Source organism: Petaurus breviceps, unplaced genomic scaffold (assembly GCF_028583685.1).
Source record: "Petaurus breviceps papuanus isolate PSGF00001 unplaced genomic scaffold, PetGlider_PUasm1.0 38, whole genome shotgun sequence".
In the NCBI taxonomy this organism is placed as follows: Eukaryota; Metazoa; Chordata; class Mammalia; order Diprotodontia; family Petauridae; genus Petaurus; species Petaurus breviceps.
Genome location: NW_027186304.1, coordinates 95,664,445 through 95,682,930, shown reverse-complemented (window position 1 = coordinate 95,682,930; position 18,486 = coordinate 95,664,445). Strand labels below are relative to the sequence as shown.

At 38.7% G+C, this 18,486-nt stretch overlaps 1 protein-coding gene across 8 annotated transcripts in view; it reads left to right on the top strand.

The window, feature by feature from the left end:
- The window catches only part of PAG1 (phosphoprotein membrane anchor with glycosphingolipid microdomains 1), a 238,446-nt gene that overhangs the window by 1,120 nt on the left and 218,840 nt on the right, over nucleotides 1–18,486 (top strand). The window lies entirely within an intron of this gene.

Sequence of the window (18,486 nt, the reverse complement as noted above, 5' to 3'; positions counted from 1 at the left end):
GAGAGAGAGAGAGAGAGAGAGAGAGAGAGAGAGAGAGAGAGAGAGAGAGAGAGAGAGAGAGAGAGAGTGTGTGTGTGTGTGTGTGTGTGTGTGGCTGATGTTGTGTCTCATGTCAGGTCTGCACTGGAGTTGATTCTGCGGGTTTCCGTCAAGCTGGGACTGCAATGGACCCGTGTCTTTTGCGTGAAGGGAGCCAAGAGGAAAAGCAGTTTTTTCCAGGTCACTGGTCTGCATATCTCCCTCAGTTCTCAGCACTGAGGGGCAGAAGTTAGCGTTAGGAACTGATCTCTTTAGGGGGGAAATAGATTTGCATACAAATCCAACACTTGGATGGAAGGTGGCATAGGAAGAAATAAAAACGAAGAAGCAGCAGTTTTCTTGTAACTTTAGGAATGTAGGGGAAATTGACAAAGGGCAAGGATTCAAATTGAGAGGACTCAATGACTTTACCTTAGCTGTCATTTTTAATGTAAGGAGAACAGTGAAGTCTCTCTCCGAGCGCGTGTAATAACTCCATCTCTCACTGCAGTGTCTGCAGCTTTGGGGCTCCCCTCGATTTGGTTAACATCCAACTTCATCAGTATTTAATGCAAATGCTGACATGCTATAGGAGCCTGCAGTTTGAATCATAGTCTACTTTTCAAATTGAAAAGCCTTCTCTTAATAGAATAACAGAAGGAAGAGCTGAGTCTATTTTCAAAGCAGCAAAGAAATCAGATGCATAAATCACTTTTGAAAATCAGATAGATACAATTTGTACCGCCTTTGAAGACCTTCCCTTATGTTTTTTTACAAAAAGTGGAAAACATGCTTGCCAGACAGTTGTTGAGCCTGAAAGTTAAGTGTGCTGATGGGCCTAATTAACTTAATAAACAGAGAGAATGATTTATAGATAGCTGAACTCTACTACTTTAAAGGATAGAACTCTTTAACCTTTCTTTCTCATCTCTTCCCCAGAGGATTTCATTTAAACGTAGCAATATATCATCATTGGTGTTTAATTCTTGAGTTGATTAAATTTATAAGAGAAGTAGATTTTGAAATTCAGCATTACTGGGAGGCTATTAGACAGTGACTGTAGAAAAAGATTAAAGAAACCATTTTAGGATGTATCTGATTTAGAAGCCTTTGAAAACACTATGCAGAATTGATCTTATTCCAGTGTCAGAATATTTTTCTTAATTTGGATTTAAGATAAAAGGAATTAATTCCATTATAAGCCTAAGCATGTGATAAGGCACATGACTAGACATTCAACTGAGAGAAAATTACATTTTATTTAAAGTATTTCATTATACAGAACCCTTGTTCTGGGTTCCATGTATGATGCATATGTTGTCTGATGGAGTAGATTTCTTTTTTACACCTTTAGGCAATTTGCTAATTAAAATTTTTTTTCCATAAAGCATGAAATATAATGTTATTTTTTTAAAGTGCCATTGTTAGTGCCTGGCAACTTACTTGAAAATATCCTTGTCTCCCTCTTTTAAATATCTACATATTTTAGTTTCTTAGGATATTTAATCTTAATGGATAGCAAAGACTTACAATTTATGATAGTATAATATATCCTTTTCCGATTAAATAATTTTATGTGTATCACAGTTTTAGAAAATGTGTTTCTAAATGGGCTATGTTATGGGTCTTTGATGACTGGTAAAGGTAGCAAGAATTGTTGAGCAAATTGTTATTTTTCCTGTGTGGGCATGACTACAGATCTTTTCCCTACCTTTGTAAATATAGCTGAAATGACTTGTTACAGATAATAAGCCACAAAAAATTTATCAAATTTACCCATCTAACTTTAAAAAAAAATTTTTCTCCAGTACATCTTTTTTTTTGTATGTTGCATCATTGTGTAAAATTAAATAAGAAATATTTTTCCTTCACATAGAATAACCATTTGTCACAGTTTGTTTGCATTCCAAAGTCTCTTCCAGAATGTTTTATTTTGTTAAAAGACTATATACTCTAGTAAACTTCATTAAGCAGTCTTCTAGAGATTGAAATGGATTATGTATACACTGCTTGTAATGTGTATCTTTTCACTATCTCCAGGACCCTGATACTAGGCGTGGACTCAAGAAGTTGTGGAGTTGTTTTGGTTGTGTCTGATTCTTACATGCCCCCATTTGGAGTTTTCTTGGCAAAGACACTGGATTGGTTTGCCATTTCCTTCTCCAACTCATTTTTACAAATGAGGAACTGAGGCAAACAATTGAGGAAACCGAGTCATACGGGGTCAAGTGACTTGCCCAGGGTCACACAGCTGGTACAAGTGTCTCAGGCTGGATTTTAACTCAGGTCCCTCCTGACTCCAGGTCCAGTGCTCTATCCACTGCCCTCATGGGACTCAAGAAAACTTGAGTTCAGACTCAACCTCAGACACTTATTAACTGTATGGCCTTGAGCACGTCACTTAACCTCTGTCTGCCTCAGTTTCTTCAACTATAAAATGGGGACAATAATGACACCTACCTCATAAGGTTGTAAGGATCAACTGAGATAATATTTGTAAAACATTTATCACGTAGCTTGTTTTCTTCCTTCCACTGACATATGAGGGACACAAGCATTTGAGTTCATATAAACTCTGCCTTTTCATTAACTAAAATATTTTATCAAAGACAATCAAGGCATTCTAGTCCTATGTATATCCCTGTACTCTTGGAAAAACATGGCCCCTGCCTTCAAGGAGCTTACATTCTACTAATTCAAGTGATAAAAGAAAAGTAAATATCATCTGGGCAGCTAGGTGGCACAGTGGATAAAGTGCTGCTGGAAGACTAATTTTCTTTCTGCTCCCCCCCCCCCCATAGTATTTTATTTTTTCCAATTAATTGTAAAGATAGTTTTCAACAGTCACTTTGATAAGATTTTGAGTTCCATATTTTTTCTCCTTCCCCCCCTCCCAAGACTTTGGAAAGCAATCTGTACAGACAATACATGTACAATTATAGTAATCATTTCCACATTAATCATGTGGTGAAAGAAGAATCAGAACAAGGAAGAACCATGAAAATGAAAAAAAAGTGAAAATAGTATGCTTCAATCTGCATCCAGATTCCATAGTTCATTCTCTGGATGTGGATAGCATTTTCCATCATGAGTCTTTCGGAATTGTCTTAGATCACTGTATTGTTGATCATCCTACAGTATTACTGTTACTGTGTATAATGTTCTCTTGGTTCTGCTCACTTCAGTCTGTATCAGTTCATGTAAGTCTTTCCAGGTTTTTCTGAAATCCTCTTCATTTCTTTTCTTTTCTGTTCTTTTCTTTTTTTGCCTTTTTTTTTTGGAGGGGGGAAGGCAGGGCAATTGGGGTTAAGTGACTTGCCCAAGGTCACACTGCTAGTTTTGTGTTAAATATCTGAGGCAGGATTTAAACTCAGATCCTCCTGACTCCAGGGCCAATCCTCTATTCACTGTGCCATCTAGCCGCCCCCTCATCATTTCTTATAGCACAGTAATATTCCATTACAATAATATACCACAGCTTGTTCAGTCATTCCCCAATTGATGGGTATCCCCTCAATTTCCAATTCTTGACCAAATAAATGTTTTTACACATGCAGGTCCTTTCCCCTTTTTTATAATCTCTTTGGGATACAGACCTAGTAGTGGTATTGCTGGATCAAAGGATATCCACAGTTTTATAGCCCTTTGGGCATAGTTCCAAATTACTCTCTGGAATGGTTGGATCATTTCACAACTTCACCAACAATACGTTATTGTTCCAGTTTTCCCACATCTTTTCCAACATCTATTGTTTTCCCTTTTTTGTCACATTAGCCAATCTGATAGGTATGAGGTGGTACCTCAGAGTTGTTTTAATATATATTTCTCTAATCAATAGTGATTTAGAGCATTTTTTTATATGACTATAGATAGCTTTAATTTCTTCATCTGAAAACTGCCTGTTTGTATCCTTTGACCATTTATGAATTGGGAGGAAGACTCATTTTCCTGAGTTCAAATCTAGCCTCAGACACTTCTTGTGTGATCCTGGGCAAGTTACTTAATCCTGTTTGCCCCAGTTTCCTCATCTGTAAAATGAGCAGGAGAAGGAACAGCAGACCATTCCAGTATCTCTGTCAAAACAACAACAATAGCAATAACAAACAACACAAATAGGTGTCAAGAACCGAACAACAAGAAAATAAATGTCATCTGCTCCGCTTTGAAAGTAGCTTTGGCCTTTTGAAGGTGGGAGAGATCACTTTTAGTGGGTGGAAATCATCAGAGAATTTGTGAAGGCATTCACTTTATCCACTGTGCCACCTAGCTGCCCAGATGATATTTACTTTTCTTCTTTCCCCTGAATTAGTAGGTAAGCTCCTTGAAGGCAGGGGCCATGTTTTTCCAGGAGCATGGGGATAAACATAGGCCTAGGATGCCTTGATTATCTTTGATAAAATATCTTAGCTAATGAAAAGGTAGAGTTTATATGAACTCAATTGCCTCTGTCCCTCATATGTCAGTGGAAGGAAGAAAACCTGGGCTTTAAGGACTAGAGGAGGTGGGGAAGGGTGTCATGGGTAAAATTAATAGCATAAGTAAGGTACAGAGATAAGAAAATATAAGGAGTGTAATCTAATGGGACTGAAGGATAGGGTACATATAGGAGAGGACCACAAAATAAATTATACAATTTAAGTTTGAAGGGCCCTGAATACTAAGCCAAGGAATTAAATGTTTTTGTGGAAAAAAATAATCTGATCAGGCCTGTGTTTTAAGAAGAATAACATGGAAACAGTATACTGGAGAGACCAGTAGAGATTGTTGCAGTAGTCCTGGAGAGATGCAATGAGAGTTGTGAGATTGGAAGGGAGAGATTCACCAGACGTTTCCCAGAACTTTGTGACTCACTGGATATGGGTAGAGAGGTAAAAGTTGGGGATTTCGAATCAGAGTTTGGTGATGGTGTTACCAGAGACAAAAAGGCAGGTTGAGAAGCCCTTTTGATGGGAGGAGATAGCAAGTTCAGTTTTGGACATATTTCCTTAGAGGTGTTAAGATATCAAGATGATGAACAACAGGCAATTGAAAATGAAGTACTGGGGTGGCTAGGTGACACAGTGAATAGAGCACTGGCCCTGGAATCAGGAGGACCTGAGTTTAAATCCGGCCTCAGACTCTTACCACTTACCAGCTGTGTGACCTTGGGCAAGTCATTTAACCCCAATTGGCCTGCTTTCCCCCCTCCAAAAAAAGCAAACACCCCCCCCCCCCACTCACAAAAGAAAATGAAATACTGGAGCTTCACAGAATGATGTGAGACAACACAGAGTTAGGGGTTATTCACACAGGAAAGATGATTGAATGTACAAAGTAGATTTGGGATGTTAAGGGATAAGAAACACTCATCACTGGGGTTGTCCACAGAGGTGCCCTGTGGGGAAGCAGCACTTGACAGAAAGTCCATAAATAAGTGTGTTGATGATACATGGGGCAGCTGGGTAGTGCTGTGGTTAGATAGTCAGGAAGATCTGAATTCAAATTCAGCCTCAGATACTTACTAACTATGTGACCCTGGGCAAGTCACTTAACCTCTGTCTACCTCAGTTCCTCATCTGTAAAATGGGGACACACTGGAAAAGGAAATGGCAAACCACTCTGGTATCTTTTCTAAGAAAGACAAGTCCGTGGAGTCATGTAGAGTGAACAGTCACACAACTGAATGACTGGACAATAGACTATATATAAAAAAATAAATGTGAAGTTTCAGAGGAAGGAGAGCATTTAACCACTGAGGGAATCAGATATGCTCTGGAGCTGAGCCCCACCTGAGAAGGGAGAGGGTTCTAGGAAAGATGGTTAAGAACAACCTTTGGGAATGCCTGCATCTGTGGTACAGAAGGAGGAAGAGGAGCCAATGAAAGAGGGAAAAGAGATTTGACAAAAATCAAGGTGACATAGGGGAGTGAGGTGGCACAGTGGATAGAGGGCTGGCCCTGAAGGCAGGAGAAGCTGAATTCAAATTCAGCCTCAGACACATACTAGCTGTGTGACCCTGGGTAAGTCACTTAACCTTGATTGTCTAAAAAAAAAAAATCAAGGTAATGTGGTGCCAGGGAACCCTAAAGGAAAAAGTTCCCAGGAGGGAATGGTTCATCATAGTGTCACTGATAGCATAAGAAGAAATTAGGAAAGGCTATTGGGATTAGGCCAACTTTAAGGCCAACAGAAGAATCCAGAATGCAAGAGTTTAAGGAGTAGATCCCATCTTTTAAGAAACTTGGTGTAATGTAATGCCAAGGAAAGGCAACTTCCCAGGTTCAAAATACCAGCATAGGTGCTCTCTATTTTATTCAGTGACAAACCAAGAACAGAGAAGATCAAAACATGACATCATTCAAAATACAGCATTTACTAAGTGTGATTAAATAATCTCCAAGGACTACCCCACCCCAGGACCTTCCAATCATTCAATCAATTACAAAGTCTCTGTTCTAAATACTTCTCCACCCCTAGGCTATACCTTAATTAAGTCCACCACAAAACCCCTCTTCTCAAATGGAGATTAATTTCCAAACATAAGGTCAAAAGTTCCCCACCCCTGGATCACAATTGAATCTACCCCAGAGTTACATCAAGTTTAAACACAGCACTTAATACCCAAATGGAGGTCTTTTCTTCATCTTGACAAGAGGCAAGTTCTCAGCAAACTTAGTTCCTGGGGAGACAAGGCTTAGCAAAACCACAAGATACATTGCCAGTCCCTTCATGAATTTATCCTCTGTCTGTAGAACAGTCCTAGAACCCCTGAACACATTAGCAAAGCCCTCTCCCAGGATTTCTGTAAACATACAACAAGAAAATCCTTCTTCAGGGCTTCTGAACCAACAGAAAGGCTCCCAGACCCCTGCAACAACAGCACTGTCCTTCACCAGTGGACAGTATTCACTCTGTCTGCAGGACAGTCTCCAGACCCCTGCAACAACAGCACTGTCCCTCACCAGTGGACAGTATTCACTCTCTGTCTGCAGGACAGTCTCAGGGCTTCTTAACCAAATGCCAGGTTCCAGGACTTCTTCAACAGGACAGTCTTTCACCAGTGGACAAATCTGGCAAAATAACATCAAAACAGACAGACAAAGTACCAGCAAAACAGCCATGTCTCCTCAGTCCTTGGCAGCTCAGGGGGCAGGTCTCAAAAGTCCAGGGCAATTCAAAGCGGCCACCAGCAATTCTCTTAGCCTCTCTCTCTCCACGAGGTGCTGCTTCCAAAAAAGATCTTCCGCCTCTCTCTAGTGTCTCTCCAAATCTACATCACCAGCTCCTCCCAGTTCAGGACTTTCTTTTCACATCAACAAGCCCATCCCACAGGTGGGATTAACAAGCTCTGGGTTTTAACACAATCAATTTGAAAACCAAGCCAATACAGGGGAATCTTTAATTGCCATTACTATCACACTTGGTTAGTGGGGCTCAGTGAGTAGAACACCGGCCCTGGAGTCAGGAGGACCCGAGTTCGGATCCAGCCTCGGACACTTAACACACACACACACACACACACACACACACACAAACTAGCCGTGTGACCTTGGGCAAGTCACTTAACCCCAATTGCCTTAAAAAAAAAAAGAAACTTGGTTAGTGGAGGGAGGAAGAGTGATTGATAGATATATTTGGATAAGTAGCATTAAAGAAAATTCTTGGCTACAAATTATTTATACCAGATACAAATATGCACCTGGAACCATGGGGCAAAGACCGACAACCACTTAGCATCCAGGTCCCAGACAAATTAGCAAAAAAAAAAGAGCTTTGGAGAGTTTTCTTAGGGTGACTTGGGTATAAAGGAAGTCTAAAGTCGTCTGGCCTCTAAAGTCTTTGAGACACCTTAATTTTCTAAAATCATCACTTTTGGGGACGTGGCTGCCAAAGTAGACCTTTTCATTGCAGAGCATTTTATACATTTCAAAACATTTTTACTTTGTTATCGCTCCTGAACATAATAATATAACCCTATAAGCTACGTAGAATAGGTGATTTTATCTTTATTTTACAGATTAAAAGCCCAGCCATAGTCTGGGGTAAGGAATTTATGTGACCTTGAGGCCACAGGTTCCCCACCCCTTCATAGATAAATGGTGGCTTGCCTAAAGTGAAACAGCCAGTTAAGCACAGTGTTGGCCCTAGAATTTGGGACTGATGAGACCTGAGTGAAAATCCTGCCTCAGATACATACCAGGTGTACAAACTTGGGCAGGTCATTTACCTTTCTCAGACTCATCTGTAACTGAAAATAATGATCACAGGATTATTGGTGAGGATCAAATTATATAATTTAAGTTAAAGCACTGTGCAAAATGTAGAGCACATGTTATCTACATTATTTTTCTTATTAGTCTAGTGTTTCATCCATTACTATCTAATAACTAGACAAATAGGAAGTCTCTGAGGATTGACTTTTGGCTGCTGCTGTGTTGGTCAATGGAAGACAAGTTGATTAGAGATGTCTGGTGATTGTAGAGCCTAGACTATGCATCTCTGTGTCTTAGGCAAGGTCTGAAAATTCACTCTCCTTCTATACCCTCCCCCCCTTATTTCTACTGTGTTTTAATGAGTACAGTTTTAAAAATGAAAGTTTTCAGCCTTCATTATAATATATTTGGTTTGATTTACAATAAATACCTAAGTGCAATGAACAGTAGCATTTATTGCTATTAATTTTTTTTTGCTCATCAATTTTCTCTTGCCCTCTCCCCACCTCTTAACCTCCTTCTTTGTACATAGAGAAACTTAAACTATTGCCCACTTTGTGTACCTCTAGGGCCAACTCCAGATGGTGGCATGACAAGTTTCCTGTTCACAAACAGCAGTTGGTACCCACTGTACAAAAATTTAATATCTACATCTTTTGGGGGAAGAAAAGATATTAAGATTAGGAGGCCCAACCATCTTAAAAAAGGAAACCACATGGTAGTTTTGTGAAACAGGAAATATAAATCCTTCAAATGATAGTGGTGCCATAGGGTGTTTATCTCTATGAGGGTAAATGTTTGCATCATAGTAATATGTTTATAAAGGAAATGAGAAGCAGAGAAATCTGATTTTTCTTAGATGATTAAAAATGAATTTTATTTAAAAAGCTTAAAAAAATGTCAACAATAAATATTGGGGAAATCACTCTTCCCCTCACCTTGTGCTCCCCTTCCCTCAGGGAATAGCACATTATTAACAACAATGTCATCTATCATTTCCAAGAAGAATATCTTTTTTTATAAAAGAAGATTTAATGCATAAATCTGAAAGAATGATCAATGGTGATCATCCGTTTTGAATTGTGTTGTTCTGGAGTAGGAAGGTTTCATTAAAATCCCCATCTCTCCCCACCCCCCATTTCTAGTTCCCATCTTGACAGTGATAACTATGTAATTTAAAGTCTTTTTGGGAGCCCTTCCAAAATGTATACTCTAAATTTTTTTCTCCTGATATCTGATCAGTGGCAAAATGTGTTGTTTTAGTGACATTGTATTTGGAATTGTCTTAATGGCATCTTAATTTTTCCCTACACTTACACAACTTTGTTTTATGGGAACTCCTTGGTACATTTGTTTTAAATAACCCACTGGTCTACATGAGTAAGTTCAGAGAATCAGGAGAACTTTAGGTCTGGTATTTAAGGCACATCATGTTGGGCTGGACTCAAAAGATATCCTATCTGAACTCCGTTAGTGCTGTGAAGGGAACAATTCTAAAAAAAAAAAAAAGTTCTGAATGTCAAGTTACCAGCATTTTATTTTCATTCTACCCTGGCCTTTCCCCATCTTTCAGGACCTGACATTCTCTACTTGCCACACCCAGTGTTCTTTTGCATTTGACCGGCACTTGAGTCACCGATGACATTTGTAACATTTTAATTCTGAGAAAGACCAACTTTGCCCAAAACAAACTGTGAATTTGTGTGGTATGTAGTACAAACTAACACACATGACTTTATTCATTTTTTGAATGCCCCAATATAAAAATTTTGTTAAAGGATCAATTTCTCATTTCAAGAAAACAAAAAAGCATGTCACAGGTAGTATTTTAATTCAGTTCTTCAAAAGAACATAAGAGCTGGAATAAACCTTAGAACTCACCTTGTTGAACTTCACATTTTACAAAGAAGGAAACTCAGACCTAGAAAAGCCATGCGAGCTGCCCAAGGTCACACAGCATGACCAAATGGTCAGATTCTCTCATTATGTAACTCATAACTCTGAGATGGGTCTGAAGTGACTTTATTGATAAAATGAGAGTGTTGAATTTGATAATCTTTCAGCCCTTCCAGGTCTCAGTTGGATGATGTTGCGAGTTAGACACAGAATTCACATCCATATTTTCTTACTTCAAATCTATTATTCTTTCAACAAATAGATGTCTAATATACAGAAATGATTTCTTTCTAGCAAGTAGAGCTCTCCAGAAATAGAATGAGTTGTCTGGGTAAGAGTCAGTTTACTTGTGTTGAAGTGGCCGCTAGGTGAATGCCCACTTACTGCAGCAAGTAGGGCTGGACCCGAAGGCCTTTCCAGTTCTGAGGCTCTGGGCTTCCATGAGACTGTGAGCTCCTTGAGAACACGAACTGACTGTCTTTTATCTTTCTTTGTATCCCTAGCATTTAGCACAGTACCTTAGGCTTTTAGGTTTTATTGATTGACTATTTGACTGCCACTGGGGTCTCAGCTAAAAGCAAAGGGAAAAAACAATTACAACCAAACTAAAACAGGTCATTAAGGTAGCTGGAGGACTGACATAGGAGACAACTGATAGTTTATACAATTAGTAACTGATTAGAGGTAGATGAGAAAGATCAGGAAACAATAGCTTTAAATGAAAATAACTTTATTGTAAAAGTCCTTGAAAGCGAGTGAAAAGCAGAATATGATTATGAAGTAAATAGGAGCAGTTGGAGAGAGGTGAATTTGAAAAGCTTGAAAGACAGCAAAAGAGAAATTTTAGAATTCGTTACTGATATCCACATAGATTCTGTAGTCTTGTTTATTCAGGAATTTAAAAACAAGTTATTTATCATTATACATGAAATTATAATATATTGGGGAATGGGTTTTTGTTTCCTCCTTGATGGTGGTAGAAATTACTAGAGCTACAGGGAAAACAAGAAGACCACCTGGAGCCTCACTAGGCAACAGATGGCCCGTGGCTTTTGAGTATATTGAATAAAATCCTTAGTGATGTAGCATTTGTGTGACATCTCCAAAATGGACTTCATGAATGATTAAAAATGTGATTTTTATCATAATTATTAAATGAATAAGCTTTGATTTTGCTACCTGGGATATACAAATAACCATAAAGTAGAAATAAGGTTTTTTGTTTTGGTGTATGCAGTCAGTCATTATAGCTACACTATGTGTTTTTTAAGACAATGAAAGTAAAATTACTTTTTTGGAATATACACATATACAAGGAGAAAGTGAAGGTAGTTTTGTTGTGTGTAGTTTTTTTTTTACTGGTCAAGTTAAAGCACTACACTCTAGGAATGAAGTGCTGGTAGGGATCCAGATATCAATATTATGCAACAAGTTATTTATGCAAATGTCTGTGATTACATTTCAATAGCAGTAACCCACACATTTGCCCAAGTAATCGCAGATAAATTTACTGTACTCAGAAAAGTCTTAGGTTTTCTGAAACATCTCCTTTTACTTATTTTCATAATTAAAAAAAGAAATCCCTTTGATTTATAAGCCAAGTGAATAAAATAATCATGAAAAAAATGGAATAACCCCTTTATGTTCCTTTAGATACATTATTTAGATTAATGAGTCTGGAAGGAGTGGTACATGATACCACTGACTCTGGAGGTGTATGGTTTGGAAATGATTGGGAAATGACATGGAGGCCTGGTTCTAGGTAAGACAGAGTGAAAACTTTCAGACTCTAGGGACACAGGGACAGAATCCAGGTGGTTAACTTAGAGAATGTGGAGGAGGATGGCGGGAGCAGAGGCAGTAAGATCTGGAAATGGCAGGGTTTCTCATCAGTGTTGGCACACTCTTCAATGATGCTGATCCCTACCCATCCATGTTGTCTTATTCCGTGTAACTCTCATCTATGTCCTGTCATAAATCTGCCGTGAAGAATCCAACCAATGTGCCTCAGAATTTTCTCAAGTTCTTTTGAAATTGTAGGGATACCAGTGGATCCTCATAAGGCAGTCAAGGCATCCTAGCAGAAGCAAGGCACTGGGTGGGAGAGATAGGAGGGAGCATGTGCCAGGCAAGACAAACCACCATTTCTACTATTGCCACCTTGACCACCATCTCCCCTTAGACTGTGATTGAGACAGACCAGGATGCTTTTGGAATAGCAGTTCTTCCATCTCGGTGTCGGCAGCCATCATCCCGTGAAACAACCCATTGGGAGATGCAGCCTGACAAATGCTCTTGCAGGGTCTGCAGCCACGTGTGTTGAAGACCGAGAAAAGAAAGTTCTTTTTAAAATAATTTGGGTTATTATCAAATGGTTTAACATCAGAAACTTAGATGATTTTACCAGTGAAACAATGACGTTATAGAAGAGGCATTAACATCTGGTTTGCTGATAAGCTGTAAGGACAATCACTTGTAATTTCCATCTGACTCACAACTGAGATTTTCCATATATTTATCTCCTATTTAGAACATGGGTTCTCTGAGTGCAGGGACTGTTCTACTTTATTGTTTATATCTTTAGGCTTGGCATAGTGCTTTACATACAGTAAGCAATTAATAAATGCTCTGTTCATTCATGCTGCTTACTTGTTGGGACAACTAGGTGCCTAAGTGGATAGAATCCCAGGCCTGGAGTCAAGAATAGTCATCTTCCTGAGTGCAAATCTGGCCTCAGACATTTACTAGCTGTGTGACCCTGGGCAAGTCACTTAACCTCATTTGCCTAGGTTTCTTCATCTGTAAAATGAGCTGGAGAAGGAAATAACAAATCGCTCCAGCATCTTTACCAAGCCCCAAGAAGGGTCATGAGGCCTGGACACGACTAAAATGACTAAACAGCAACAACAAATTAACTGTTCTTCCTCACTCTTAGTATGTGACTGGTTAATCTTTCTTCTCATTTCGGTTTTCTTTCCAAAACATAAATCTTCAATATTCTACAAACCACGTAAGCAGCATCATCATGACTTTTGTGATATATGGGACTTCATAATATAATTCTTAGGATGGTTTTTGAATTGCTGAAGTGGGTGGTCAAATGAAGAATCTGTCATGTTGTCCCTCTTAAATTATTCTTCTCTGTCAGATTAATGACGTCACTCACCTTCTTTCCTCCTTTCCTATCTATGTAATCATCTGTGTATCTATTTCTCTGTCATCATGTTACCTATAAACCTACAAAATACATTGGGAAGCTAAAGAATTAAGTTTTATTAAGTAGCATGAAATAAATGAGTTCCAGATCTTACTCTAGAAGCCAAATGTCATGATATTTATATATGTATGTATGGTATCTATACAGAGGGATATAAAATCATTATAAAATTAGTTCTGCATAAGTCAGAGAAGTTTCTTAATTGAACAATTGTTTTTATCTTCTAAATTTTAATACCCTTGAAATAACCTGAAGAAACTTCATTATATCAGATGCTGTATATATGAACAATATTAATACATTAATGAAATTATGGCTATGCTTATAGATAATCTTTAAAAATATGGTCTATAATGGTATATTCTACCTCTCCAGATGGTGACTAGGAAGCTTGTCAAGTGAATATTTCCAGATGAAAGCAATTTCTAAGAAGTTGCATGTGCTAATACTTATCCCTAAATCTCAATTTCAGGCTTCACAAGGCCAATTTTGCATTTTACCTTCAGTAAGAATATTGAATTTTTGGACATAGCTTTTCTCTGCCTGGCTTGATCTTTTGTCCTGGTTGTTGCTTTTGTTTAGAAAAAAATAAATTTACAGAACAAATGAAGGGAATCTATCACCTGACTCCTTGGTTATTCCAGTGACCTGACGAGAAAGTCCTATCACCAGTGTGCAGTCAGTCCCCTTTTCCTTAGTCTGTTCTGTACATGCCACCAGATTTCAGATTGATCTTTCCTAGATGTCTCTTGTATTAGATCACTTTACTAAGCAAAAATCTTCAGTTCCATCTTGTTGCCTACAGCCCTAAAGGGTCATGTTCAAGGCCCTCCATAACCTACTTCTCTTCCCAACTACATCTGTGACTTATCGCCAGCAAGAACCACGTACTCCAGCCAAGATGATGAGCTCACTCCTCACCCCAAGATGCATTAAGATGATCTTCCTAAAGTACAACTTCTGTGTCACCCCTCCCGCCTTCCATTTCCCCAGTGTAGTAACCCGTTTGGTGTTCAAAGCCCTACTTGACTTCCCCTCTCCTCCCTTCCAGCCGTCTTATTCCTTATACTTCTCCATGTATTCCATGAGCTAGTGACAGTGGGTTCCTTGCTATTCCTCAAAGAAGACTATTCACCTCCTGACTGGACATTTTCACCAGTTGTTCTCTCTCCTCATCTCTGGCTTCCTGCAAGTCCTAGCCAAGATCCTACCTTCTACAGGAAACCTTTCCCAATCCTCCTCCACTCTAGTGCCTTCTTTTTGTTGATTATTTCCAATTTCTCCTAAAAATAGCTTGTTTATACATATTTTTTGCATATTGTCTCCCCAATTTGATTGTGAGCTCCTTGAGAGCAGGGACTGACTTATCTTTTGTTTTTCTTTGTAATCTGAGAACTTAGCATAGTGCTGGGAACATAGTAGGGAATTAATAAATGTTAATTGACTGACTACTATATTTATTCTTGCGTCTGGACTTTTTATTATATTGGTCCTCCCTTTTGGAAGATCCTTACCACTCACATGCATATTCAAAGTCTACGCAGCTAGAATTCCACCTCTTCCCTAAAGACTTATAATAGAAAATCTGAGCTTGGATGATGCCTTAGAGTTCATCTGGGGTGGGGAACCTGCAACCTCAAGGCTACATGTGGTCCTCTAGGTCCTCAAGTGTGGCCCTTTGACTGAATCCAAACTTCACAGAACAGATCCCCTTAGGCCAATCTTCTTATTTTATTTATCAAGACACTAAGACCTCAGGAGATTAAGACATTTAGGAGGTTAAATGACTTACCCAAAATCATATAGCTAATGTAGAAAGAGCACAGGATTGGATGTCAGAACACCAGGGATCAAATCCTGGTGATTAAATTTAACTACTTGTAAGTCACGTTCCCTTTCTGAACCTGTTTGTTCATCAGTAAAATGAGGGAGGCTATCTTTCTTTCAATACTATACTGTTGTTATCGCAGAGCTGAGATTAGAATCTCTATTTCCTAGACACACGACTCAGCACTGTCCCCTGCTGTATCATTTCACCCCAGACTTTTCTTTTTAGTCCATAGCACTTACAGCTTGATGTCAGCAGACATTTCCTCACATACCCTTTTCTCTTACTTGACTTTTAAGGATGACATAAGTTCAAATTTGGCCTTAGACACTTACTGAGTGACTCTGGAGAAGTCCCTTAGTTCCTGTCTGCCTCAGTTTCCTCATCTGTAAAATGGGAATAATAATAACATCAGCTTCATAGAGTACTTATAAAACTCTTTGCACACTTTAAAGCACCATGAAGATGCTAGCTGTTAATTGTCAAAATCATCATCATCATTAACATATGGTCCTAAGCCATATCTTTTTTTGTTTGTTTTGCTTTTTGGAGGGCAATTGGGGCTAAGTGACTTTTCCAGGGTCACACAGCTAGTTTTTTTGTGTTAAGTGTCTGAGGTCAGATTTGAACTCAGGCCCTCCTCACTCCAAGGCTGGTGTTCTATTCAATGCGCCACCTAGCCGCCCCCAGCCATATCTTTTTAACTTGACTACAGGCTCTCTCTAGACATGGGCAGGGGCAGCTAGGGTGACAGAGTGGATAGAGCACCAGTTCTGGAGTCAGGAAGACATTCAAATCTGGCTTCAGAAACTTGCTAGCTATGTGACTTTGGGCAAGTCACTTACCACTGTTTGCCTCAGTTTCCTCAAATGAAAAATGAGCTGAAGAAGGAAATAGCAAAACACTGCAGTACCTTTGCCAGGAAAAACCCAAATGGGGTCATAGAGAGTTGGACATGACTGAAATGATTCAACAACAACAAAAGACACGGGCAGCCTTCCTCAATGTGGTTTAGTAGAAGATGCTTGAAATTTGAAGTCAAAAGACTTTGATTTGAGCCCCAACTCTGATACTTATTAGTCCTGTGACTGAGCAGGTCATGATCTCTTTAGACCTCTGCTTCCTCAGCCTATAAAATAGCGTTAATCCTATGTACTCTGTTTTCCTCACAAGATTGTTGTGAGGAAAGAGCTTTATAAAGCCTTCAAGTACCGTTATTAATGAAAATTCTTACACTTGCTACCTCTTGCAGCTTCTAGGATATTGATGTCCATACAAGTAGATGTTCAATGAGTATTTGTTGAGAAAATAATATAATTTTCCTATTTCTGTATTTCTTCCTGTTAGAAGGAGGGTCAGAGGAGGTGGACAAAGATGGATCTAGGATTTCATTAAGATAATTCTGGGTAAAGAAACTCCTTTTATACATGAAAGTCAACTGTTCTGCAACACATAATCTACACAGTTGCCTTGGGGCATTTAGAAATTAAATGACTTGCCTAGGATTACACAGTCAAACACTGGATCAATTAACTAGCATTAATTAATGCTTTTTATGTGCCAGGCACTTGGTAGGCATTGGGGAAACAGATAAAAGTGAAATAATTTCTGTCATCAAATTTACAATCTATAGGACTGTAGATCTACAACTAGAAGGGCCCTTAGAGACCATCTGGTCCAACTCCAACTTTTTGCAGATGAGGAAACTGAAACCCAGGCAAGATTTAAACCATTGGCCTGTAACAGCTTGGTGGCACAGTGGATAAAGCCCAGGACTCAGGAAGACCTGAGTTTTTTTTTTTTTTTAAAGCAATCGGGGTTAAGTAACTTGCTCAAGGTTACACGGCCAGTTGTTTCTGGGTGTGGTGCTGAGTGTCTGAGCCCGGGATTCCATCTCCAGGTCTTCTCAACACTGGAGCCGGTGCTCTTACTTGCTGTGCTACCTGGCTGCCCCTAAGACCTGAGTTTAAATCCAGCCCCAGACAAGAGATTTGTAACCCTAATCAAGTCACTTAACCTCTGTCTTTCTCAGTATTTTCATCTATGAAATGTGGATAACAGTAGCACTTGCTTCCCAGGGTTATTCTGAGGATCAAACAAGATCAAATTTGTAAAGTAATTTGCAAAACCTCAAAACTGTATAAATGCTTATTTTAATTTATTATTATTAACAGTCTGATTCTCTTTGCACTGTTGCAAGTCTAATAAAAACAACCCTACACATACAGATGTATAAAAAATAAATGAGATAATTTTGTAAGATTAGGAAAAGTTTCATATAGAAGGTAGGGTCTGAACTGAGCTTTAAAAGAAACAATGGAGTCTAGAAGGCAGAGATAAGGAGAAATGGGTGCCATCTGAGAGGAATACTAAGAAGGCTAATTTGGTTAGACCATAATAGGTGTGAAGGATAGTAATAAGGCTGGAAAGTTAGGAATAGGCTAAGTTATTAAAAAAAAAAAAGAAGCTTTAATTGCCAAATAATACCACTTGTATTTCATCCTTGATGACAATAGGGAGCCACTCTAGTTTATTGAGTAGGGGAGCTGACAAGATTAGAACTGAGCTTTTATGTCAGAGGCTAGACTTGAACCTTGGGTCCTCTATACTCTAAGCTAGCTAGCTGTTTCTCTTTACTGTATATGTCTGTATATGAAGTGTACTTATATAATAATGAGGCTAAATTCTTTGAGAAATAGCTCTCATTTTTAAAAGTCTCTAATAACTCACTGTGGCAGTTAGGTGGTTATTCAATTCAGAAAGACTCACCTTCATGAGTTCAAATCTGATTGCTGATACTTATCAGCTGTCACCTTAACCATGTTTGCCTCAGTTTTCTCATCTGCAAAATAAACTGGAGAAGGAAATGGCAAAACCATTTCAGAATCTTTGCCATGAAAACCGCAAATAGATTTTTTAGTCTATAGCACTTACTGTTGATGTAACCAGACATTTCCTCACATACTGTTTTCTACTACTTGACTTTTAAGGATGACACAAGTTCAAATCCAGCCTTAGACACTTACTTGCAGAGTGGCTCTGGGTAAGTCCCTTAGTCCCTGTCTACCTCAATTTTCTTATCTGTAAAAATGGAAATGATAGTAACACCTGCCTCATAGAGTTGTGAGGATTGGTAGATTGCCAGTAGACTAAAATGACTAAACAACTAATAACTCCCTATTGTTAATAGGATAAATTATATGCTGTTTAATGTCATTACAAAGTCTTCCCATCTGACCTCAGCCTCAAAATCTCAATTCCTTCCTTCCTTTCTTCCTTTTTCTTTCTTTTCTTTCTTTCTTTCTTTCTTTCTTTCTTTCTTTCTTTCTTTCTTT